Source organism: Bubalus bubalis, chromosome 17 (assembly GCF_019923935.1).
Source record: "Bubalus bubalis isolate 160015118507 breed Murrah chromosome 17, NDDB_SH_1, whole genome shotgun sequence".
In the NCBI taxonomy this organism is placed as follows: Eukaryota; Metazoa; Chordata; class Mammalia; order Artiodactyla; family Bovidae; genus Bubalus; species Bubalus bubalis.
This window is the reverse complement of record NC_059173.1, coordinates 67,828,679-67,854,385: the sequence shown is the minus strand read 5'-3', so window position 1 is coordinate 67,854,385 and position 25,707 is coordinate 67,828,679. Positions and strand designations below refer to the sequence as shown.

Genomic DNA, 25,707 nt, shown 5'->3' with positions numbered 1-25,707 from the left:
ACTTTCATGCATTGGAGAAAGAAATGGCAACCCACTCCAGTGTTCTTGCCTGGAGAATCCCAGGGATGGGGGAGCCTGGTGGGCTGCCGTCTATGGGGTCGCACAGAGCCGGACACGACTGAAGCGACTTAGCAGCAGCAGCAGCCCCTTGTGTAGGGCTCAATCTGTACCTCATATGTGGGGCCTCTGAAGATGTTTCCCAGACCCACCCTGATTCCCATCAAATTTCCCAGAAGGAAGGAAAAGCTCCAGAGCTTGCCTACAACTGAGCTTGTGGAAGAATGTGCTTAGCACTCAAAAAGCAGATGCTTGGCCAACTTGTGTTTGGTGGTTGTTGCAGCAGGATAACTGGGTTGAGAAAAAAACACCACCCGCAGATGCTTTACAACTAACTCCCCGCAAACCCACTCTTCTTCCACCACCAGCCTTCACCTCACTGAGCTGGGGTCCTGTTAAACATGCCATTGCTAGTGCTCAATCCTCCTAATGCATTTTAAAACTGTGTTTTCATTTCTCCTCATTGATGGTAACAGAAATAGTGACTAATGTAGATTAATGCTTTATGTAGATTAATTGCTTGTTTCACTGGGAATGAAAGTTACTTTATCACTGGTCCTGATTACACCTTGTTTTATCTCCTCTTTCTTCTCCTTCTTCTCCTTCCCCCCAATCCTTCCCCCGCCTCCACTTTAATTAAAAGGCAAACCGTGTTAGCACCACCAATCAAGCCATTCACTTCAGCACCTATTTTGCTACGTGGTGGATTGAAATGCACCAGCCACATCCCAGCTGCAGGCACCATCAATGCCTCCGCGGTCACACAAACGCGCATCTGTATTGGAGATGCAGATGAAGCTAGAGCCTGCCTGAGGGGATGCCTTTGTGAAGAGACACGTGCCTCATCCGTGCAAAGCACTGGGCTGCAGGGGAAATGTACATGGTTCACGTGCACCCTATCCAGGCATGGACAGACGCCACATGCAGACCTTTGGGAGTCAGAAATTCAAATCCATTACAGACTATCTGGAAGGCTGGAGGAATACTTCACAAGGTTGGTGCTTTTGTCACTGTTATGACCAAGGATTATAAGGAGCCTTCATTAATATTAACATCTTTATAAATACTATGAGTTAGGGCTATCTTTTCTAGTAAAATGCCCTATAAACAAATATACATTTGTATACATCATCAGTGGCACCCCACTCCAGTACTTTTGCCTAGAAAATCCCATGGACAGAGGAGCCTGGTAGGTTGCAGTCCATGGGGTCGCTAGAGTCGGACATGACTGAGCGACTTCCCTTTCACTTTTCATTTTCATGCATTGGAGAAGGAAATGGCAACCCACTCCAGTGTTCCTGCCTGGAGAATCCCAGGGACAGGAAGCCTGGTGGGCTGCCGTCTATGGGGTCGCACAGAGTTGGACATGACTGAAGCGACTTAGCAGCAGTAGCAGCAGCATACATCATCCAGTCCCATCACTTCATGGGAAATAGATGGGGAAACGGTGGAAACAGTGTCAGACTTTATTTTTTTGGGCTCCAAAATCACTGCAGATGGTGACTGCAGCCACGAAATTAAAAGACGCTTACTCCTTGGAAGGAAAGTTATGACCAACCTCGATAGCATATTCAAAAGCAGAGACATTACTTTGCCAACAAAGGTCCATCTAGTCAAGGCTATGGTTTTTCCTGTGGTCATGTATGGATGTGAGAGTTGAACTGTGAAGAAGGCTGAGCGCCGAAGAATTGTTGCTTTTGAACTGTGGTGTTAGAGAAGACTCTTGAGAGTCCCTTGGACTGCAAGGAGATCCAACCACTCCATTCTGAAGGAGATCAGCCCTGGGATTTCTTTGGAAGGAATGATGCTAAAGCTGAAACCCCAGTACTTTGGCCACCTCATGCGAAGAGTTGACTCATTGGAAAAGACTCTGATGCTGGGAGGGATTGGGGGCAGGAGGAGAAGGGGACGACAGAGGATGAGATGGCTGGATGGCATCACCGACTCGATGGACGTGAGTCTGGGTGAACTCGGGATTTGGTGACGGACAGGGAGGCCTGGCGTACTGCGATTCATGGGGCCGCAAAGAGTTGGACACAACTGAGCGACTGAACTGAACTGATGGAGCTTCCCTGGTGGCTCAGACAGTAAAGAATCTGCCTGCAATGCAGGAAACCTGGGTTTGATCCCTGGATTGGGAAGATCCCCTGGAGAAGGAAACAGCAACCCACTCCAGTATTCTTGCCTGGAGAATTCCATGGACAGAGGAGCCTGGTGGGCTATAGTCTGTGGGGTTGCAAAGAGCTGGGCGTGACTGAGCGACTAAGCATACACACACACACATACACATCTATAAATTTTGGATTACATCAGAAGGATGACAGATAAAAAATGCTTCCTCAAATAGTCAAATGAAAATAAATTCAAATTCATACACTAAGGTAGATCGTAATAGCACAGCATATTACACAGGGTTGTTTTTTTTTGGCCACTCTGAGAGGCATGTGGGATCTTAGCTCCCTGAGCAGGGATCAAACCCGCACCTCTTGCAGTGGAAGCACCGTCTTAACCACTGAGCCACCAGGGAAGTCCCACAGAGTTTTTCTTTGAGTAAATTACTAAGACTACTGCCTTCCAGATAACAAGTATAGGGATAATTTTAAACAGCAAACAAGAAACGTTAAATCTATATTATAGTGTGTGAGTTTGTTTTCTGAGGCATGCCACTCACAATGACACACTTCTAAGAATCTGCCTGAAATACTGGCTCTAACTATGTCAAAATAGCAACCTCTCCACCCTTCAGTGTGGATTGATTTCTCGAAGAGAACAAAGTGCTCGCAGTGCACAGAATTTATATCAAATGAAAATCTTTTAAAGAAGCTGAGTAAGAGCTAGATTAGAATTGGAAAAACCAATAATTTGGGAATACTGTTTAAAGACTTTTTTAACAATGCAATTGAATCAACCACTAGACTTTGTAATTTAAGAAACATTTTTATATCTTTAAGCCTATTAAACTGCTTTCATTTGAGAAAATGGAAAATGAACATTTTAAGTTCTTTCAAAGAAGTTCTCTATGGTTTTAATTTCAGTCAATCATGATTCTCCACTAAGTGTATATTAAGGTCATTTTCTTCTAATTTTGTGCTTACCACTGCCAGCCTTTGGTCACTTTTTAGCCATATACATTTTTTTCTAGTTTCAAAAGCAATAAATGTTCTTTGCAAAAATTCAACTATCATCTATCATCCTACCACAGAGAAATGATTACTAGACAATTTAGCATCACGTTATATGCTTTTCTAGTCAAACATACTATTAAAACAGTGCTTATTAAAACAACATAATTCACAGTAATTTATCATTTCTTTCACATCCTACCAATAACATGTCATGGATAACTTCCCTTATGGAACTGTTTGGTTCTATAAGCCCAATTTTCAGTGCATGGTTGCAGAGTATGCTGCTTTATGCATGTAGCATAACTTACTTAACCAACCCCCTAATGTGGGTAAAACAATATGATAAACAAATGGGAAAATATCCTTGTACAAACACCTTTTCAAAGTTCTCTTATTTAAAATGCTTTCTTTCACTCCAGTGTTGTTGCCTAGAGAATCCCAGGGACGGGGGAGCCTGGTGGGCTGCCGTCTACAGGGTCGCACAGAGTCGGACACGACCATAGTGCCTTAGCAGCAGCAGCAGCAGCTCACTATATTTTTGTGTTTTTTTAATCACCATAGATAAATCAAAAATTAAGTAAGTGACAACAAAATTGGCAAATGAGCCTTAGAAGGTACATGATTTCATATTTTAGATTTCATTCAAACCCTTCATATTTTCTGTGGTTCTGAGCCAGAAAATCTGCAGAAGAGAAATTCTAGGTCGAGGGGTTTAGGGCCACTTTCAGCACTCAGCCTAGGCTCGTTGCGGGACAGAACCCCAGGCCTGTCTCCTCCTCGGGTTGTGGTGTTAGGGGGTTTGGCCAGGATCTGCCTGCGTCTCTGCCCTCCTGCACTCTCTGGGGGCAGGTGCTCTGCTTTCATTTTTGCTGTGCTCCGTGTCAGGTTCTCCGCAGCCCACAGTCACACCTTTCCCAGAGGCAAAAGGAATTCAGCAGCTGAGGACTTGCCCACAATAATTCTAAGTACGGAGTGTAGTGGTGAACTGGAAACAAACGACTTGTTAAAAATACTGCATATGAAAAATGAGTAAGGTTTCAAAATCAATATTGTTTCCTTGCCATTTTGTTGGACTGCTTTTGATCCTTTTGTAACACAAAATTTTCATTCAGGGCTTCTTTCCATGTTGCAATTTGCCATTGCATCATCCTCGTGTCATGGTGTATTTCTCAATGGGCTATTTGTTTGGAGACTTTTTCCTTTTCTTTTTGCCAAATTCTGTGAACAATGATTTACTTCAGTGGGAAACTCCACACCATCTTTGCAGAAAGATCATGTGTGCAATTGTATTCCTTTGTGCTTTCATTGGTTTGGTTGTACAAGAGAAATCATTTTAAAAATATAAAGTCAATAATTCAGGTTAAAGAGAAATAAAATCTATTGCACTGTTCACCTTTAGCACAGAGTCATGAACTACAGGACTTAGGAAACTTGAGCAAGGTCACATAGCTGGTAACCATTGGAACCAAGATTTGAACCCAAACTTTCTGGCTACAGAGTCCAAATTCTTAATATTATTATATGGCTAGTTCCACTACACACACCCAGTCTTGCGGCTAGGGAAGAAGTTAAAAAATTATTATTCACAAGGAGTATTTAATCTGAGGTCACCAGACCAACTCCTGGGAGGTCAGAGCACACCAAACTGAAAGCTGAAGATTAAAATGAAGTCTGTATACTGAATGATAGGCATTCCAGATTCCATTCTCTTTCTTGCTCTCAGAATGGTGGAAATTAATTGTATCTATCCAAAGCAGAAGTATTCTTAGGAGATGTAGTCATAGAAGAAACCAAATATTCCCATTAAAGAAAAATCCTTCCCACACTGCCTTTAGGAGTCTCTCAAAGAAAAACTTGGCTCACTGCCAGATCATTCTTCAAAGAAGGTCTGCCAATTACCAAACCCATCACACAAAGCCTGCAATCAAAGGTCTTAGAGCCTCACTCTTAATGGTATGTGGACAGTCAAACTTCTCCAAACATGTGAGAACAGTCTGAAACAAACAAACAAATTGAAAAAATGGAACTCAGAGGCCACAGAAACAATACAGGGACGATAAAAAGATTTTAAAAATGCACTGTATTTAACATCTTCGGAGCCAAACAAGAAGAGACTGCACCCATGAAATGACTAGATATTTTCTTAACAATTAAACAAGAATGACATTTTGGAAACTAAAAATTTGAAAACAAAGATCTCAGTAGCAGGAAAGATAAGAAAATCAGAAGATCAATTTAAGTGGTGTATTGTTTAGCTAAGCAGAGTTCCAGAACAGAAAACAGGAGAAAATGAAACAGAAGGAATTAGTTAAGTGAAAATAAAATACTTTTTCTCAGAAATGAAAGGCATGAGTTTTCATATTAAAAATGGCCAAATAATCAAAATAATTGATGAAAAAACACTCAAATCATGGCAAATCACTGTGAAAGAGCAGAATGCATAGGAAGAAAAAACACTGAAAGAGATGGAGAAAGAGAACAACAAAGGACTTTTCAGTAGCAAGAAAGGGTAGTGGAGGAGTCTTCAAAATTCTGGGAAAAATTATTTTCAGATAGGGATTTTATACCCAGCCAGACTATGACATGCCTGGGGTAGAATAAAGACATTTTCAGAGATACAAGGATTCAAAATGTACCTTGCATGTACCCTTTCTTTAAAAATCCCTTGAGGAAAAAACAGAATTAAATCAAGAAAGAAAAAGATATTGGGGTCCAGAAAAAGAGAATCCAATGTGGGAGAACTGACGAAAGCAAGTCCCTAAACAACAGCTCACTGGGAGCGGAGAAAAAACAAGAGAAACAAAACAAAACAAAACCCAGTCCAAATTGGAGTAGAATACAGGCCATGTGACACATCTGCTGCAAAGTTGGGAAAAATATTAACAATAGGCTGATAGAAAATCTAAAGAAAAAACGAGGTGTTTATTAGCTCTGGGTAAAATGAAACGCAGTATATAAACTATGTGGCTTGGGAGTGACAACTTTTATACAGTCATTATAATATAAACAATGATTTAATGAGGACTTGTCCTGTAACTAAGATGTGGAGAAGGAAAGCAGAAAACAGAGTATGAGAGAGAAAGCTAAATTCCCATCTCCTGTGGCTGAGTCAACAGATGATACCCAAGTTGATCAGTAAACAGTCGTGCATGTGTGTGCAAGACGGTCTCAGGAAAAATATCTGAGGGGTGAGGGATGCTGGCTGCCTGCAGAGAGGGCATCAGAGAGATTCAGGAGCAGGGAAAGGAGACTCTTTATTGTTTTCACCCTTTTTCTTTTTCTTTTGAACTAGGTTGATATATTACCTTTGGGAATAAAGAAAAGAAATAATTAAAGGAGAAATAGCAGAAAGAGGATCATTTTTTAGAAACAGGAAACAATAGAAAAATGTGAGACTGTTCAAAGGGGTTGTTTTTAAGGAGGAGAACTGGGGGACAAGGTAAAAGGAAGATAAGAGACTGCTGTATGCATTATAGGTATAAGCTTTAAAAAATTCAATTTTATTTTTAAAATTAAGTGTACGTATTTATCTAAATAAAAAGTTAAAATAATTTTAGTATATGCGAACAACTATAGAAGTAAACTTGGTGAGGTGAAATAAAACTGGCTACAGTAGGAATTTATGCAGATGTCAACCCTGAGTGAGCAAAATGCTAATGTCCTTAATAAAACTTTTTCCTCTAATCACTTTTTGTCCAAAAAGGTGCAGTAGAAAGTGAATTTGTATGTGAATAACAAAAAGAAATACTACTTAAATCTCAAAGAAAGGATATGTTCCTCAGCTTCTTCACTTTGCAGCACATTTTTAACATCTGATCCCATGACATGAGTTATGATTTTAGAGAATACATAATCTACAAATTTCAGAGGTCTACAGTAACCACCAAATTGCATTAAAACAACTAAAGAAAGTAGTCTTAAATATGGCTATGTATACTTGGGCAACATAAAGGTTAATTTTTCCAGTAGGTCTTGGAAAAGCTGGGTTCTTAACATGCTTTATGATTCTGACTCCTAAAAAAATACTTACCCCTTAATTTGGAGAGCATGGGACCTGTATCAACCCCTTTAATTCACTTGATTCAGTGGTAACTGATCACTTGGGTCCACGGGGCCCAAAGAAGGTCCTCTCAGAACCTTGGCATCAGAATCTGAGGTCTGTTAGAGCTGCCCCACAGGAAGAAGAGCCCTTTTTATTAGCAAGATGTCATTTTAACTGAAGTCTGCAGTAAGAGACCGATGCTTGACATTCCACTCGCTTTACCACAGTCCAGAAACTGCGGCTTTTCATTCACTCATTGTGATGGTTAATTCTATGTGTCAACCTGGCCGGGCCAAGTGTGCCCAGATAGCTAGTTAAACATCATTCTGGGTGTTGCTACAACTGTGTTTTTGGATGAGATTAACATTTTAATTGATAGAGTAAAGCACATTGCCCTCCATACTGTCAGTGGGCCTCATCCCATCAGTTGAAGGACCGAATAGAACAAAAAGATGGACCCTCCTCCAAGTAAGAGAGAAATTTCTGGCAGACTGCCTTTGGACTTCATCTACAATATTGATGCTTCCTGCCTGGCTTTTAGCTGGAACATTGGCTCTCCCTGGGTCTCTAGCCTGCTTCCTCCCTGCAGATTGGACTTACTGACCTCCATAATCATGTGAGCCAATTCCAATCAATCAATCAATTTCTTATTGGTTGTGTTTCTCTGGAGAACCCTAATACACCCATTCAAACAAATGTTTACTTAGCATATACTGTGTGCCAAGCAACAAGCTAAGGGCCAGGATAAACAGGTAAAACAATCCTTGGATTGTTTATCCTTGGAAATTTAGGAATCTGACACTAATTATGACAATAAAAATCTCTCCTAACCAAGTGCCTCGGTGGTAAAGAAGCCACCTGCCAACGCAGGAGATGTGGGTTTGATCCCTGGGTTAGGAAGATCCCCTGGAGGAGGAAATGTCAACCCACTCCAGTAATCTAGTCCACGTGCTGCAACTACTGGACCCCCACACACTAAAATCCCACGGACATAGGAGCCTGGAGGGCTCCAATCCATGGGGTTGCAAAGACTCGGACATGACTGCCCAACAGTCAGTCATCCAGGAAACGTGTGGGACCTGCCTTGTAGTGGTTGGTTTATGAGAACTAGATGATTCAAAGAAAACCAGTACTGGTCTCGTCTGTGAGAGTTCTTTGAGTGTGAACCATTCACTCATTCAGTTCAGTTCAGTTCAGTTGCTCAGTTGTGTCCGACTCTTTGTGACCCCATGGACTGCAGCACACCAGGCTTCCCTGTGCATTACATTCCCTCATTAGAGAACTTAAATGAAAGCCAAACTGGGGAACAGAATATTCCAAAGGATTCTGCTCTGTATCTGCTGTATATAGAGTACACTAAAGTCAGGCAGGTCTGAGTCAAACCCCTGCACCTTCTTCTTGGTAGTTGGGAACCTTGGAGAGCTGATCCAACCTCTCTGACCTTCGAAGATGAGGACCACATACCTTCCTATAGGGTTCCTGTTAGGACTCAGTGGGATCACAGGTGCCTGGTGACAAGGAGAGTGTCTACTCTCGATCACACATGCTAACCCACAGTGGTTACCTTTCAACTTGCAGCGTTGGTGGATCTTTGATCCATCTCTGTGCTTGTAAAAGCAGCAGGGAGTGGTTATAAAAATCAGCTTGCAAAGTGTAGGATTACAGTTCTCATTTCAAAATTTTTTGTGTTGAGCTTTTTGAACAAAAGATCCATGTTAGTTCCAAGTACAACAAAACCTTTGCTACTCAGAAAACTAATGGGTGGGAAGTGGATGTCCAAAGAATCTGGTCAATGAAGAGTTAATTCACATTGGCAAGAAGATGGTGCCTGGTCTCTCTCTCCCTCCTGGAGAACCATAAATTTGAATGAAAGAAAAGAAAACAGATGCCTTTACTGTTTGTTAGGCAGAGAACTGGCCCCCAGCCCCCCTCCACCCTTTAAAAACAAAGCCTGGAATATAATCATCTTCTAGAAATCCCAATATTACCTCACAAAACTGATTTGTTTTCCTTTGGGGAAGCTAATGACATCAGTGGCTTTTTTCCCCTCCCTGGATTATCTCAGAAATGCTTATTTCTAGGACCTTGGTGAGCAGGGAGAGTCAGATAACACACTTTACTCCACTTCAAGATTATGTTTAACAAAGACAAACTCAAAGGAATTAGGGAAAGGAAGGAGGGGAGGAGTAGAAAGCAAAATTTCAGAGAAACATTCCACTCAGAAGAGTTATAAAAACACTTTCAAAACCACAGTGTGAAGATAGCAAGTGACTCACATTCTAAAAATTGCACCAAACAATTCTGGAAAATTGTAAAATAGAGATATGACAATGGAAACATATTGCTCATTGCCAAACCAAAAGCATAGTAGAGTTATAACTTTTACTTAAAAGAGCTAAAAAGGAAGGGAACTGGGAAAACATCCAAGAATAATCTACTAGTTGAAATTAGGCAATCCTATATATTTAATAAAACTTTTTGAATATTGAATTTTCACAAGGTTCACCTGTCAAAGAAGTAATTGACAGAGTTTATCACATCATTAAACTCAGAGCTACTGTTAGTTCTCCAGAAAGGCTGGAGGCCAATACGGCGATGCTCACCAGAGAGCAACAGGTTACTGACAAATTATCATGGATCAGAGTTTCTCAAAGATTTAGGGGAGTCTATTTACATTCTGGTTAATTTGTTCAAGTATTTTAAGTTTGAATCACAAACACAAAAAGGAAGGGAAAACAAATCCAAGCAGAGGTTCAAATGGTCATATAAGAATCTGTAATAATCTAGTGAGCTTTTTGTATAGTGGTACAAGAAAGCTTCTTTTTCCTAAAAGATTCTACAGCGGTGCCATATTGTTTTGGGAACAAGCTCAAAGTCTTCCTTCTGATACTGAAGTTAGGTAGAGTCTCATGTCTTTTTTGGTGACAATAATCCCTAAAGGTTAATTATCTGGGTGCCATGAACCATGCTGGACCCTTTATATCAGTTTATTCCTTAAGATACTGCAGTGGTTGTCCCCACTCCTAGACGAGGAAACTGAGACTGTGGGTTACGCAAAGTGCTCAAGGTCGTACATCTTTGGGATACAAATCCTGATGATCTGCCCCCAGAGAGAAGGCCTGTTTTCTTTCTCTCCATTAACCATCCAAAATGAACTGCCAAAGTGAAAAGATGCTCAACATCACCAATCACCAGGGAAATGCAAATCAAAGTATGAAATATCACCTCACAGCTGTCAGAATGGCCATCAGCCCCCACCCCACAAAAAAAAAGAAAACAAGAAAGAGAAAGAAAGAAAAAACTCCTTCCAATAATTATGAACTGTTTACCTTTTAAAAAAGAAAAGGAACACAACCAATTTTGGTTAAGGTGTGGAGAAAAGGTAACCCTCATGCACATAAATTGGTGCACGTAAACTGGTGCAGCCACTATGGAAAAATAGTACAGAGGTTTCTCAAAAACCTAAAAAAAATAACATATGACCCAGCAACTCCACTCCTGGGTATACAGCCAGAAAAAACCCAAAAACATTAACTCAAAAAGACAAATGCATCCCCCATAGCCACACTATATACAGTTAACCAAGATACGTAAGCAACCTCAGTGTCCACCAACAGATGAATGTATAAATAAGACGTGGTATATATAGATATGGGCTTCCCTGGTGGCTCAGAGGTTAAAGCGTCTGCCTCCAATGCGGGAGACCCGGGTTCGATCCCTGGGTCGGGAAGATCCCCTGGAGAAGGAAATGGTAACCCACTCCAGTATTCTTGCCTGGAGAATCCCATGGACAGAGAAGCCTGGTAGGCTACAGTCCACGGGGTCGCAAAGAGTCGGACATGACTGAGCGACTTCACTCACTATACTATATATAGATATATATGTTCATGTGCCTATATATACACAATGGAATATTGCTCTGCCATGAAAAAGAATGAAATTTTGCCACTTGCAGCAACATGGATGGACTTAGAGGACATCATGCTGAGTGAAATAAGTCAGGGAAAGACAAATAGTTTACGATATCACTTACATAGGGAATCTAAAAAGTACAACCAATGAGTGAATATAACAAAAAGGAAACACAGAAATAGAGAACAAACCAGTGGTTCCCAGCGGGAAGAGGGAAAGGCGGAGGGACACAGAAGTGGGGGAATAAGAGATACAAACTATTAGGTGTAAGATAAGCTACAGGGATACATCATAGGGACGTCCCTGGTGGCCCAGTGGCTAATCTTCTGTGCTTCCCCTGCAGGGGGTGTGGGTTCGCCCCGGGCGGGGAACTAAGATCCTGCATACTGTGGCACAGCCCTAAACAGAAACAATTTTTAAAAAGCAGATGCTGTACAACATGGGGAATATAGCCCATGTTTTATAATAATTATAAATGGAATATAACCTTTAAAACTTTTGAATATCTATACTCTACACCTGTAACTTACACAGTATTGTACGTGCAACTATACTTCAATATTTTAAAGAAGTAAGCCGCCAAGTCCATGACTTTTGAGCCATTGCTTAAGCTGTCCACCTTTACATGAAAAATATTTCCACCTTATCTGCTTACCTTTCCAGTTCTAGACCATTCCTCAAAGCCCTGGAGCCATCACAGAGTCCATGATTATAACCATAAACATCAGTGTCCCCCTTTCTAGTCTTGGCATAGAACAAACTGTCTCTGTCACTGGCTCCCACACTTGATTAGTCAGTCTAGCACTTCCTCTAACACTTTCTTCATTATACTGTTTGTCTGTTTTTGTGTGTGTAAATCTTTCTTCTGAAAAAGATGGAAAGAGCTAGTTTTTAAAGTTATCATATGCTTCCTTCTTTTTTCATACTTAGTGGGAGAAACAGGGCAACTATTTCATAGATTTAATTTAAAATTTTTTGCATTTTGGCAACACTTAGAGATTATCATACTAAGTGAAGTAAATTAGAAAGACAAACACCATATGATATCACTCATATGTGGACTCTAAAATATGACACAAGCGAACCTGTCTAGAAAATAGAGACAGACGCAGAGAACAGACCTATAGTTGCCAAAGGGGTGGGGAGGGAAGGATTGGGAGTCTGCGGTTAACAGATGTGAACTAGACTATGTAAGACGGGTAAATAGCAAGGTCCTACCGCACAGCACAGGGAACTATATTCAATGTCCTGTGATAAACCATAATGCAAACGAGTATGAAAAAGAATATGTGTATATATATATGTAACTGAATTGCTTTGCTGTATAGCAGAAATCAACACAACATTGTAAATCAATTATGTCAATAAAATTTAAAAAATAAAAAAATTTTCTGCATCTTTGATCACCTACTATATATAACTATAGTAAAAGTAAAAGTGTTGGTCCCTCAGTCATGGCCAGCTCTTTGTGACCCCATGGACTGTAGCCCGCCAGGCTCCTCTGTCCATGGGATTCTCCAGGTGAAAATATTGGAGTGGGTTGCCATTCCCTCCTCCAGGGGATCTTCCCAACCCAGGGATCAAACCCTGGTCTCCCGCATTGCAGGGTGATTCTTTACCATCTGAGCACTAGGGAAGACCCACATTAGGAGAATTTACTTTACGATATGAGAATATTGTGCTTTAAATTTTCCAATGGAACTGTTCTTTTTAAAACCCCTTATACTTCATATCGAATCTTCCCTGATGGCTCAGACGGTAAAAGCATCTGCCTACAATGCGGGAAACCCGGGTTCAATCCCTGGGTCAGGAAGATCTCCTGGAGAAGGAAATGGCAACCCATTCCAGTACCCTTGCCTGGAAAATCCGATGGACATAGAAGCCTGGTAGGCTACAGTCTATGGGGTCACAGAGTCGGAGACGACTGAGTGACTTCACTCAGCAACTCAACTCATAGTTCATATCATTGTATAACTGAACTTAGTACTAATATTATCATTAATCTCATATAACAAGAATATTTGATCATGCAAGACAGATGAATAGTCATGAATATACAGCTGCATTTTAACCAACAGTATCAAATTTCCCCTTAATCAATTTTTCTACCATCATCCTGAAGTTCCAAAAAAGTGGAATGGACACACCAGGGACCCTCTGTCCCTGGACACACTTAGAGATCTTCTGTGAAGAGTGAATTTACTAAAAAGAGCCAACAGGAAGTTTCTAGAATGGGAAAAAACTACCTGAAGGGAAAATACAAGCTGCTTGCATCACCCTGGTCAACAGCGTGCACGGGCCAGGCTGCTCCATAGGCAACCTGTCATTATCAAGCCAGAAATGGACGGGACTTGTTGTTCTGGCCGCTGGAGAGCAGGTGATTGGTATATATAACAGTCAGCCTGGGCTACGGCCGGAAGGAGGACAGACATTAAGGAAGGCTGATGCCAAAGTACACACTGCAGTTCGGTCCCAGGACTAAAAGGAACCTGAGTGGGAGCAGGCTTACCTACAGCCAATTGCTGGACCATAATTCTGGGATGCATGGTGGTGTGAGTCAGACCCTCAGAGGAACCTCACAGCACCCCGCCTTACATCCCACTCTTCTGAAGCTGGTCCCGGGCTAGTAGCAGAGACTGACAGTGGGGAATGTGTTCATATGGGATTCCAGGAGAGTCAACCACTTTTTCTTCATGCAGGCATTAGGGGCTTCCCAGGTGGCTCAGTAGTAAAGAAGCTGCCTGCCAATGCAAGAGACGTGGGTTTGATCCCTGGATCAGGAAGATCCCCTTGAGTAGGAAATGGCAACCCACTCCAGTACTCCGGCCTGGGAAATCCCATAGACAGAGGAGCCTGGGGGGCTACAATGCATGGGGTTGCAAAGAGTTGGACACGACTGAGTGCGAGCACATGCAGATTATACCAGGGCAGAGCATCTCTGCCGCAGCCTAAGGCCTTGGTGGCTTGATACGAGAGTTGATGTAGCTTCTGTCCCTCTACAAAACACATTTCTGGGTTCTGGCATCCAGAATCCAGCCAAGCACCTGGATCCTGTCTCCTTCCCCCTTTTCTGGGCCATTTCTACATTTTAACTTCAAATCTCTCTTTCGTTTTTCCTTGACAGTGAAATTTTTGATCATGGATGCTGCTTTTTAAAAATAATATTTTGGCTGTGCCACGTAGCATGTGAGATCTTAGTTACCCGACCAGGGATCAAACCTCTGCATTAGAAGCTTGGAGTCTTAGCCACTGGACCACCATGGAAGTCTCAGGTGTTGTTTCTATGACTGGAGAACCGAGAAGCTGGCAAAAGCACTGAAGACAGCATGGTCATGGCTCTGGGAGGGTTTTCACAGCCAGTAGAGTGGAGCCATGCATCTGTTCAATCACTCTGGTTTTGCCTGTTCTACAGAGCCTATGGGGAGGGAAAATGGCAGCTGCTAAAGAAAGCTTTTTCCATTTATGTACAGTGCCACCTGGCTTAACAAAGCTGTTTTGAACAAAGCTGGCATCTGTTCATTGCCCTGGGCTAAGTGGTCACCCCCTCTGTGCTGAATCCCTGCCACTGTGCACACCCAGGGCTCGGTGTTAGCCTGGAAGGCTGCCTCATTTCTGGGAAGGGAGGCACCACCCTGGTCTCAGCACTGCGGGGCAGGGAGGGGGAGGACAGCCAGAGAGAGGGCAGGTGTCCTGACTTCCCGTTACCTCACCTGCCCCTACATTCACACAAAATAACAGCAGTCCTAACCCAGAGAGAAGAGGCAGGGAGCATCCTGCCAAGTCACATTTTCAGGTCTTCTGCATTTCTCTACTTCTGGCTAGGTTCTCATCTGTGGAAAGTGGTTCTGAGTGCCTCCCCTTTGCTTGTGGAGACACACCCTTTTCTGTTGTTTGTGTAGCTTAGGGAAGGTGAGAGGGAAATTCAAAAGATGTATGAACTGGGAACTTTTGAAAATTATGTTTCAGCATCAGAGCTGCTTATATGCACAGACCATGCCCCTCCTAACCCAAGTGATGCCAAAAAGCAGCTTCAGGACAGTTGCCAGACCTCCCATAGAATGGAGCCAGCCTCCCAGTCGTCATTCTCCTTACCTTCATAATCAGCAGAGCCAGAAACTCTGAGTGGGAGATGTTGGGCAGAGAGGACGCTGGGGACCTCTTACCACAGGGGCCCATGATCACCATCCCAATCCCCAGCTCCCTTAACTTAGATCCAGGGGAAGCTTAGGGAACTAGAGGACATTTCTTCATTCAAATAATCAAGAGAGATCTATCAAAGTATACAAATAATAAATGCTGGAGAGGGTGTGGCAAAAAAGAAACCCTCCTACACTGTTTGTGGGAAGGAAAATTAATGCAGTCACTATGGAGAAGAGTAAGGAAGTTCCTTAAGAAACTAAAAATAAAGCTATCGTATGACCCAGCAATCCCATTCCTGGGCATGTATCTGGAGAAAGCAATAATACAAAAACATACACGCACCCCAATGTTCATATAGCCAAGACACGAAGGCAACCTACGTATCCATTAACAGATGAATGGATGAAGAAGATGTGGTACATATATATTAATACAGCAAAATATCAGTCAGCCATATAAAAGAATGAATTAATACCACTTGTAGAAACATGGATGGACCTAGAGATTATCATACTACAGAAATAAGTCAGACAAAGATAAATATCATATGCTATTGTTTATAAGTGGAATCTAAAAAAATGATACAAATGAACTTATATACAAAACAGAAATATATCCACAGACATAGAAAACAAACTCAGGGTTACCAAAGGGAAAGGGGAGGAGGGATAAATTAGGAGTTGGGGATTAGCATATACTCACTACTATATATAAAATGGGATTTCCCTGATGGCTCAGTTGGTGAAGAATCAACCTGCAATGCAGGAGACCTCCGTTCGACTCCTGGGTTGGGGAGATCCACTGGAGAAGGGATAGACTACCCACTCCAGTACTCTTGGGCTTCTCTTGTGGCTCAGCTGGTAAAGAATCCACTCGCAATTCGGGAGACCCAGGTTTGATACCTGGGTTGGGAAGATCCCCTGGAGAAGGGAAAGGCTGCCCACTCCAGTATTCTGGCCTGGAGAATTCCATGGACTGTATAGTCCATGGAGTTGCAAAGAGTCAGATAACCAGCAAGGCCCTACTGTATACCACAGGGAACTATACTCAATACCTTGTAATAATCTGTTAGGGAAAAGAATCTGAAATAGATACACACACACAAACACACACAAAACTGAATTATTTTGTTATACACCTGAAACTAACACTGTAACACAATTGTATTTCAGTTAAAAATAATTTTAAAAGAATAAACAAATTTACTACAGTAACAAAACAAAGCAAAACAACAGAACTCAAACTAGAAGAGGCCCCAGGACAGCCCCTAGTCCAGCCCGGCTCCTCCCTGAAGAGAAGGCAGATGTCTGCTGCTGAGGTTGCCTAATCTGGCATGGGGACCTGTTTCAGCAGATGTGTCTTGTTTGGCAAGCACAATACACTTTAAAATGTTTTACTCTTAATTAGTTGCAACCCTTAAAGATTTGAAGATTCCATATTTATCAGTAAACAACTGGATTTCCAGAAACCCTTGATGAAACAGGATGTGGCGAAGCTGGCTGACAGCCCGTGTGGGTCACAGCGGTCTTCTCTCCTGTGGCCCCGTCAGCTCCCTGCTGCTCCTGCAGCCATGGACTCTGCCCTCTTAGGCATGACCAAGGCTCTCCTACCTAATGTTTCACCTCAGGAGCTCTGACAAAATATCCACACTCATGTTCAGACCAGTTAAATCAGAATCTCAGCCTGGGGAGGAACTCGGGCCTTAGAAGGATTTTAAAGTCCCCACGTGATTCAAACAGGCAGCCAGGTTAGGGAGCGTTGGGGCTAGACCATGAAGGGCAGATGGGAAATTATTCTCTTTGAGAAGCTCCTCATTTTAATCTTTCACCATTTGAGAAGTTCATTCTGTTCTATCAAACCTGGTTTTCTCTACTCCATTCTTTTCAGAAACTCACCCAGCCTCAGGATTTTAAAAAAAATTGTTTTTAAGCTTCTCCTTTTTCTGCTTCATTAAGTTATTTTGGTTGCTCCATTCTGAACTCCTCCTCCAGTTTTTCCATATTCTTCTTAAAGTACAATGAACAAAATTAAAAACAACACCTAAAGCATTATTTTACTAAAGTAGAATTCAGTAGGCGTATTTATTTCCAGTTCTATCATATTATACTTAACATCTCAGAACCACATTAATTTCTTTTTTTTTTTTTTAAACTTAATTATCATCTGGTTTTTGTTAACGAGAAACTCATTTGCAGAAGCCCGAGAAACCACACTGCAGGATGGAAAACCAAGTCTGGGAGCAAAGAAAGCTTTATTTTCCTGTCAGATGTCAAACTTTCTTTAGGGTCACAACCTGATCATGTAAAACTAAAGAAGGCATATGGGGAGTTCCCTGGTGGCCTTGTGGTTAGGACTTTGGGCTTTCACTGCTATGGCCCAGGATCAATCCTGGTTGGCAAACAGGTCCTTCAAGCCCCACAGGTTGGCCAAAAAGAAATTCTAGAAATAAAGGGCTCATATGCGTGTCTATGACAGTTTTACTTCTTTACTTACAAATCAAGTAATTTACAACCAACAGGCTAGTCTGTTTTTAAGTTTTCTAAGCTAACTTGATAACCGCTTTTCTTAGGGCTATTTATGCGTTTTTCCATTTTGTAGGCTTTTCCTTTCCTTTCTTTTCTTTTTCATTAAGATAATCTCAACTATCAAGTTATAACAGAAAAGCTGTTTAGTGTGGTGAGATCTGAAGACCAGCACAAACCTTAGTGCATCTCTGTGTTACTTTGTCGTGCCCAGTTTATAGATTAGGAAACTGAGGCCTGGAAACTTTTAGCAGTTTGCCCACAGCTGACTGCCCACACACCTAACCTTCAAGGAGCCCTGGCTCTGGCAGACCCTGGGGAAGGTGACCCCTTCCATGGCCATCAGCTGCTGACACTCATGGCCAGACAACACAGCTAGAAGGCCAGCCACAGAGGCGGCAAGAGTGAGGCTTGAGATACTACCTCTCAGTATCCCACGTTCAGGCCTGAACCAGGTCGACATGGAAACGCACACGAAATCGTAAACATGATATTCTGGTGTCAACTGAGGCTGTTAGACACTCCTTGGAACCCCTAGGGGAAAGCCAAGGTTTTTAAAGAAATACACAGACGACCGAGAGATCCTGGTATGATGCCAGTTCTGTAATATGGGAAATCTTGTCCAGAAATATGTATGTAAATATATATATATATATATATATATATCCGATGCGAACTTCAAGATTCCCTCTAGCAATCGATAGTAAGGAAAAATACCACACCTCTTCACACTCATAACTTCGGGAAGAAAAGATGGAATTAAGGTCTCTTCGCCTTTCTAGGATCTTCGTAAAATGTCAGCCCAGTTAGAACACAGTGTTCGAGGAGGAAAAGGGAGGGAGCTCGCTCAGGGACTGGGGCCTGAGCCCCAAGAGGCTCTGAAATCCCCAAGGGATCCGGATGCACCGACCTCTGGAGGTGCGCGAAGCTCCCGGCGGCGCTGCCACACGGGGGTCCCCATGGGACTGGCCGAGATGCTCACCGCCAGCGCGCAAAGGTCCTCCGGGGCGGGGAAACACTGGCCTAACCTCATTGTTTCGAGCCAACCGTAAAATGCAGCTTCTCCTCTCTCTCAAAAAGGACCGGAGGTCCTGGGGCAGCACAGGACTGTCTACACCGGCTGCCTAGGCCCGACGTCTTTGTGCATCTGACTCCAAACCACAGGCCCAGATCCCAAAGCGTGCTCAAGACACCGGGCGCTCCAGCCTCCTCTCGCAGCCGCCCGGGCTGTAGCCTCCTCGTCGCGCCGGCGCGCACCACCTACAGACCAGGCGTGGCGGCGCGCGGCCCTCCCACAGCCCGTCCCCCGCGCGCCGGCCTCTCCTCTGCTGCCTCTGCGTCCCCGCCACCCGGCTAGAAGCCTTAGGAGCCGAGCCGCTGGCCCGCGGCGCGGAGCCACAAATACTCACGTTTCCCACTGTTTACGCCAAGTGCGTGCACTCTCAGTGGCCACTGCTAATAGAAGCCAGAGAAAGCGCTCTGAAACCCGCCTTTCAGGCAGCGAGAAGTGACACGCTGGTGCCCGGCTGAAAGCCCCTCATTTTCTGCAAGCTCACTCAAAATGCGCCTCGGTGCCGCCAACGCAGCTGCCAGGTTTAATAACTGTGTCAGACAGCCCCTCCCCTCCCTCCCCGAGAGACACAAAAGATGACGGGCTAGGGACCAAGAAGCGCACGTTCGGCCGCGGCTTTCACCCTGCCTCAGCTCAGGCGATGCCGCAGCCGGAATGACTGCGCAGGCAAGGACAGGAGAAGGGTCAAACGCCAGCCTTAACCTACGAACTGTCCAGAAACCTCAGTTCTTTCCTAATCGCTCTGAGCAGAGATCTGATACTCTTCCCAACGATACTTGTAAAACAAAACAAGAGGCTAGTGCCTTTCCAATTAACCTAACCTGCGTCACAGATGTAAAGAGGACTTACTTAGAGCAACACAGCAAACCTCAAATCTATTAATACTTGATTTTTCTGGGCACTGGTAGAATATCCTGGCACTATGCAAAGGGCAGGAAGCTCATCAACCTGGGTTTCCCTCATGTTCTGTCGCGCACACGAACTCTCCAGCCTCTCCTGGCCAGGATCCTGGCCCGCAGAATTATTGTTAGGGGAGGAGAGGGGAGGGCTCCTTTGCAGATCCTCCTCGATTTGGACCATCCCTAAAGCGCGGACAGCACCTCGAGAGCGACTGGGTTTGTATCGAGACGGAAGGAATTAGTGGTTCTGTTCTACCAGTGAAATAGCCCACCAAAGATAGTGCTTAATAAAATATGGTGCACATATAACCCATACCAGGCGCACGGGGCGGTCCTCCGCGCCCCGCCCCGAGGGCGCCTTGCAGCGCCGCCGGGCTGCGTCCGCCGCACCTGCTTCTTGCCGCCAGTGGTTTCCGTGGAAACTCCGGAGAGCCGGCTCTTCCTTCAGACACGCTGTTACCGGGACAACCGCGACCTAGCATGAGGCGGTCCGAGGGTGGCAATGGACGCCTGCTTTAAATCAAAGATTTAAAGAGATTTTCTAAGGCGGGAGGGCAGAAACAGGAGGGCAGTGAGCGATGTTTGGGAATGGAGGCGGAGCCGCGGGAGCCTGCGTGGGGGTGGAGTTAATGGACAACGCAGACTCCGCGGACCGCGTAGCTCCCCTATGCACCCCCACTGAGTTCATACTAGGTTTTAGAAGCAGGTCTATCATTCTCTGCAGCATGATTACTTGTCTTTATTCTGCTTAAGATACTATAAAGTTATTTTGCACAGACTGAGCACTAACCAGCTCTGGGTAGAAGGGAGGAGAGGCCCACAGAGATGAGTGACGCCAAGGGGAGACCTCTTGGGAATAATAATTGACTGCAGATGGTCTCTGTGAATAGTAGGTTACGATAAACACATGGTTACAAAATTAAACTATTTCAGGTGATGGTTTGGGTGGGGAAAAGGAGAAATGTGGATGAGACTATTCATATTTGTTCAAAGGTTCGTTCAGTGTTAGTACTCCATCTTGTTACTTTTGTGTATAGGCATTTTATACTCGTCAAACCATAAGTAGGTATTCAAAAGTAAACTGAAACAAGTTGATGTGCTTTGTGCAAGGCATTACAGGATTGCAGAAACAAACATACATACCCCATATTGGTTTCTCCTTACTCTAACTTCTATTTTTCAAATCTAAGTTTGAAATCAATGGTATATTTGAATTGATGAGATTTTACTACATAGATTGTAATAATATAATGATATTAATCAATCTCTGGGCTGAGACTGAAATACATATTTGTATATATACGTGTGTGTACACACAAACAATCTCTTTAAAAGTCATAAATGCATTTCTATTAAAAGTTCCACATGAGCCTAATTTTCATAAAGGAAGTGATATTTCTATATTCTAAGAAAACAGTTTATGTGAAAGAAAACATACAAGTCATTTTTGTCATAAAGCAAAGACTTTCATCAAGAATAACTATTTAATTTACATGTTTTGAAAATCCACATTTTGTATCCCAAATCTGCTTTGAAGCACATAATTTTGGAATTGTGTGATTGCAATGTTTATTTGCAAAAGATCTCGAAAACAAAAAATGTATAGTCAGCAATAGAATAGATATCCACTTCTCTCTCTTACTACATTTCAAGTTTGAGAAAATAAAAATATCAAGCAGATTATCTTCACATCTAACAAAAATTAACAGTGAATACTGTAGAATACAGAAGAGTAGGGATAAAGGTGTTAAAAAGGAGTATGTCGAGTCAGTATATTGTTACCCTGCTTATTTAACTTATATGTAGAGTATGTCATGGGAAATGCCAGGCTGGATAAATCACAAACTGTAACCAAGATTTCCAGGAGAAATAGCAACAACCTCAGATATTCAGCTGATACCACTCTAATGGCAGAAAGCGAAGAGGAACTAAGGAGCCTCTTGATCAGGGTGAAGAAGGAGAGTGAAAAGATGGTTTAACACTCAACATTCAAAAAGCTAAGATCATGACATCTGGTACCATCACTTCATGGCAAAAATGAGGAAAAAATGGAAACAGTGACAGACTTTATTTTCTTGGGCTCCAAAATCACTGCAGATGGTGACTGCAGCCGTGAAATTAAAAGACGCTTGCTCCTTGGAAGAAAAGCTATGACAAACCTAGAAAGTGTATTAAGAAGAATAGACATCACTTTGCTGACATTGGTCCGTCTAGTCAAAGCTATGGTTTTTCCAGTAGTCACGTTCAGATGTGAGAGTTGGACCATAATGAAAACTGAGCGCCGGAAAGCTGATGCCTTCAAATTGTGGTGCTGGAGACAACTCTTGAGAGTCCCTTGGACTGCAAGGAGATCAAACCAGTCAATCCTAAAGGAGATCAACCCTGAATATTCATTGGAAGGCCTGATTCTGAAGCTGAAGCTCCACTTGATGTGAAGAGCTAACTCATTGCAAAAAACTCTGATTCTGGGAAAGATTAAGGGCAGGAAGAGAAGCAGGTGACAAAGGATGAGATAGTCGATGACATCATCAACTCAATGGACATGAGTCTGAACAAACTCTGGGAGATGGTGAAGGACAGGGAAGCCTGGCATGCTGCAGTCCATGGAGTCTTAAAGAGTGGGACACAAATAAGCAACTGAACAATAAAAAGGTTAAAAAAACACTATACAATGAACCATTAAAAATTTTGCTCCAAAAATAAAGAGCAAGATGATTATATTTAAAATATTATATTACTTAGTAATATTAACTATAATGCAAAACAGTAGTTATGATCCCAATTTTTTCAAAGTTATGCATGTGTGTATTTGTGCATATGACAGTGATGATGCAGGGAAATTGTAGGCTTTACACTTGCCTATGTCACGTGTCTATATTTTCTTTACACTTGCCTATATTTTTCACAACAAATGTTACCAGTGAAAGCAGTGTGGTAGACTGCTTGAGAGAAGAGGCTCAGAATCAAAAGGACTTGGCTTAAGTCCCAGCTGATACTTCCTGGCTATATGTGTTTTCTCATTTGAATAATAGGCTAATAACACCACCTTCCTCGTAAGGTGGTTGGGGGGATTAAGTGATGTAAGACCTGAAGAATACATAGCACAGGGCCTGGCAGGTAGAAGAATATGTCCTTTACAGCAAATACATGAACCCCAATTGTTAGGTTATTTTTTCCCCATGATTTTAATTCTATATTGGATATTTTTGACACTTCAATTAGACATTGTTATTTTATATGTGCAATATTGTTTGTATATTTATCCATGAAAAGTGAAAGTGAAAGTTGCTCAGTTATGTCCGACTGTTTGCGACCCCATGGACTATACAGTCCATGGAATTCTCCAGGTCAGAATACTGGAGTGGGTAGCCTTTTCCTTTGCCAAGGTATCTTCCCAACCCAGGAATTGAACTGGGGTCTCCTGCATCGCAGGCAGATTCTTTACCAGCAGAGCTCTCAGGGAAGCCCCATATTTTCCCATAGTCTTTACCTGTATTCTCATCATTCCTTTTTGCCTCTCAGAACTCCCTTCTGGGATCATTCTTCCTTCTCTTAGAGTACATCCCTAAGAACATTCATAGTGAGGGGTTTTGTTACTGAAATCTCAGCTTGGCTTGATAATGTCTTTCTTTTGATTTTGTCCTTGAAATATGGTTTCATTTGACATATAATTTTAGGTTCATGGCTATTTTCAATCAGCACTTTGGAGATATTCCACTGTCTCCTGGCTTCACTGTTGGTACTGAGGAATCAGCAGTCATGTAATTTTCACTTTTTTCTATTAATAGGTTATCTGTCAATTTGGAATGTTTCATTCTTTGTTATGTTTTTATTTCATTATCTTATCTAATATTTAAAAATATTAAACACACTTATTTAATATTCTATGCCCAATCATCCAGAATTGCTAGTCTTTATAGGTTTGACACAGCAGTTTATTATCTCTTATGACTCTTATTTCCTTATTTGTGATTTTTATTTATTGTGAATTCATATACCTTGGAACTTTATCAGTGGGGTCCCTTTGAGTTCTGCGTTAGGTGGGCTGAGTGGGTGGGAGGTAGGTGGGCTGGGGAGGTAAGGAGCACTTTCAACTTGGGACAACTTCAAAATAAATTTTATGTTTAAAGTTTTCAAGTCCATGTAGGAGATGTAAATTTCAGGCTCAAACACTTTTGAGTAGAAGCTTAAGATTAGAAGTGCTTTGGACAGAGTTTTCTTCCAGTGCCAAGGCTGAGGTAGGTAACATCTCCTTAAGCAGGTAGGTTGTATTACCATTGTGTTATGTTTCAGGAATTCTGGCCTCCCACCCCACTTAAGCCCAAAGCTTTTTATTTTCTACCTCCTGGATGCGATCATTCAAACTGAGACTGAGGTTGGCAGAGACCCCGTCTCCTTCTCTCTCAACGAAGGCCTGCTTTCCCTTCACTTTCCCCTTGACAGTCAAGCTTTTTCATAGTTCTGCCTTCTCTTCCCTTCACTTTACCACCAAAGTACTACAGTACTTTGTAGTGCTCAAAATACTGTAGTACTTTGAAAGAGTAAGACACATTTTTTTCAATTTTTTAAAATGAGGGAAAAAATTAGACAGATATCTCACTGAAAAAGATATATAGATAACAAATAAGAACACGAAAAGATGTGAACATCATTAGTCATCACGGAAAAGCAAAATTTGAAATGCCATAATGAAATGGCACTGCACAAGAAGAGCTGAAAGACCGACAATATCAAGTATTGTCAAGAATGTGGGGCTACTGGAACTCTCAGACATTGCTGGTGGCCGCTTAAAATGGTGTAGCTATGTCGGGAATCAATTTAGCAGTTTCTTCAGTTAAACATGACACACTGAATGTACTAGCTTTTTATTGCTGTAACAAAACTAAAAATTTAGGGCCTTAAAACTACATTTCTTATTAGCTCGTTAGATTGTAAAGATTGGAAGTCTGGGACGGTATGGCTGGATTGTCTGCTCATGGTATCACAAGACTGAAGTCAGATATTCGCCAGTATGGGTCCTCTTTTGGAGGTTCCAGGATGAACTCTGCTTGCAAGCTCAGAGGTGTTGGCACAGTGCAGCTCCTTGTGCGTGCAGGACAGAGGCCCCTGCTTCTCTGTCCGCTGTCAGCTGACGGCTTCTCTTGGCTCCTTGAGGCTGTCCGTATTCCTTCAGTCTTCAAGTCAGTGAGGACACATTCAATCTCCCCTGTGCTTGCATCTCCCTGATTTTCTTTTCTGTCTAAAAGTTTTTAAAAGGTTCATATGATTAGATTAATCCCACTTGGATAATCTCCCTTTGCCATGCAAAGGAGGCAGTCATGGAGGCAATAGCTCATCATCGTCCCAGGTTCCACTGGCACTTAAAGGGGAGAGGATTACGCAAGGATGAGGCCACTGGGAGCCTGCCTTAGAATTCTGCTTATGATGCCATATGAGCCAACCATTCCAGTCCTAAATATTTACCCAAGAAAAGTGAAAATATATGTGTACTCAAAGACTTATAGGTGAATGTTTATATTCACTTATTCATAACAGCCAAAAACTAGAAAGAGCTCAAACATCAATCAACAGTTAAATTAATAAAACATTTTGTGGTATATCCATTCAGTGGAACGCTGCTTGCTCATTAGTAGAAAGGAGCAGACTCCTGACATGCACAACAGCATGGAGAAATCTCCAAAGTGTGGCACCGAGAGGAAGATTTCAAATACTGTGGATCTGCTTTATTCTGAAATCTGAAACTGGCTCCTGTGCGCAGAGGGCAGGGACAGACTGAAGAAAGAGGCAGACCACTTCAGATTGGTAGGTGGCAGGTTTAATCACCAAGGAAACGTACAAGGCTTCTCTGGGGCAGCCACAGACGAGTACATCTTCACACCTGTCTGCCAGATTCTTAACAATTTATATAGAGAGGCCTTAGCTGGGTTTGGTCACGTAC

General features: G+C 42.5%; 1 protein-coding gene across 1 annotated transcript in view; it reads right to left on the bottom strand.

Moving 5' to 3' along the window:
- TRIM2 (tripartite motif containing 2) overlaps positions 1-19,349 on the bottom strand; it is a 189,633-nt gene extending 170,284 nt beyond the window's left edge. The window contains exon 1 of the mRNA XM_025268199.3: positions 19,208-19,349. The gene's annotated coding sequence lies outside the window, so the exon portion shown is untranslated. The remainder of the gene's footprint in view (positions 1-19,207) is intronic.
- Between the last annotated feature and the right edge of the window lie 6,358 nt (positions 19,350-25,707).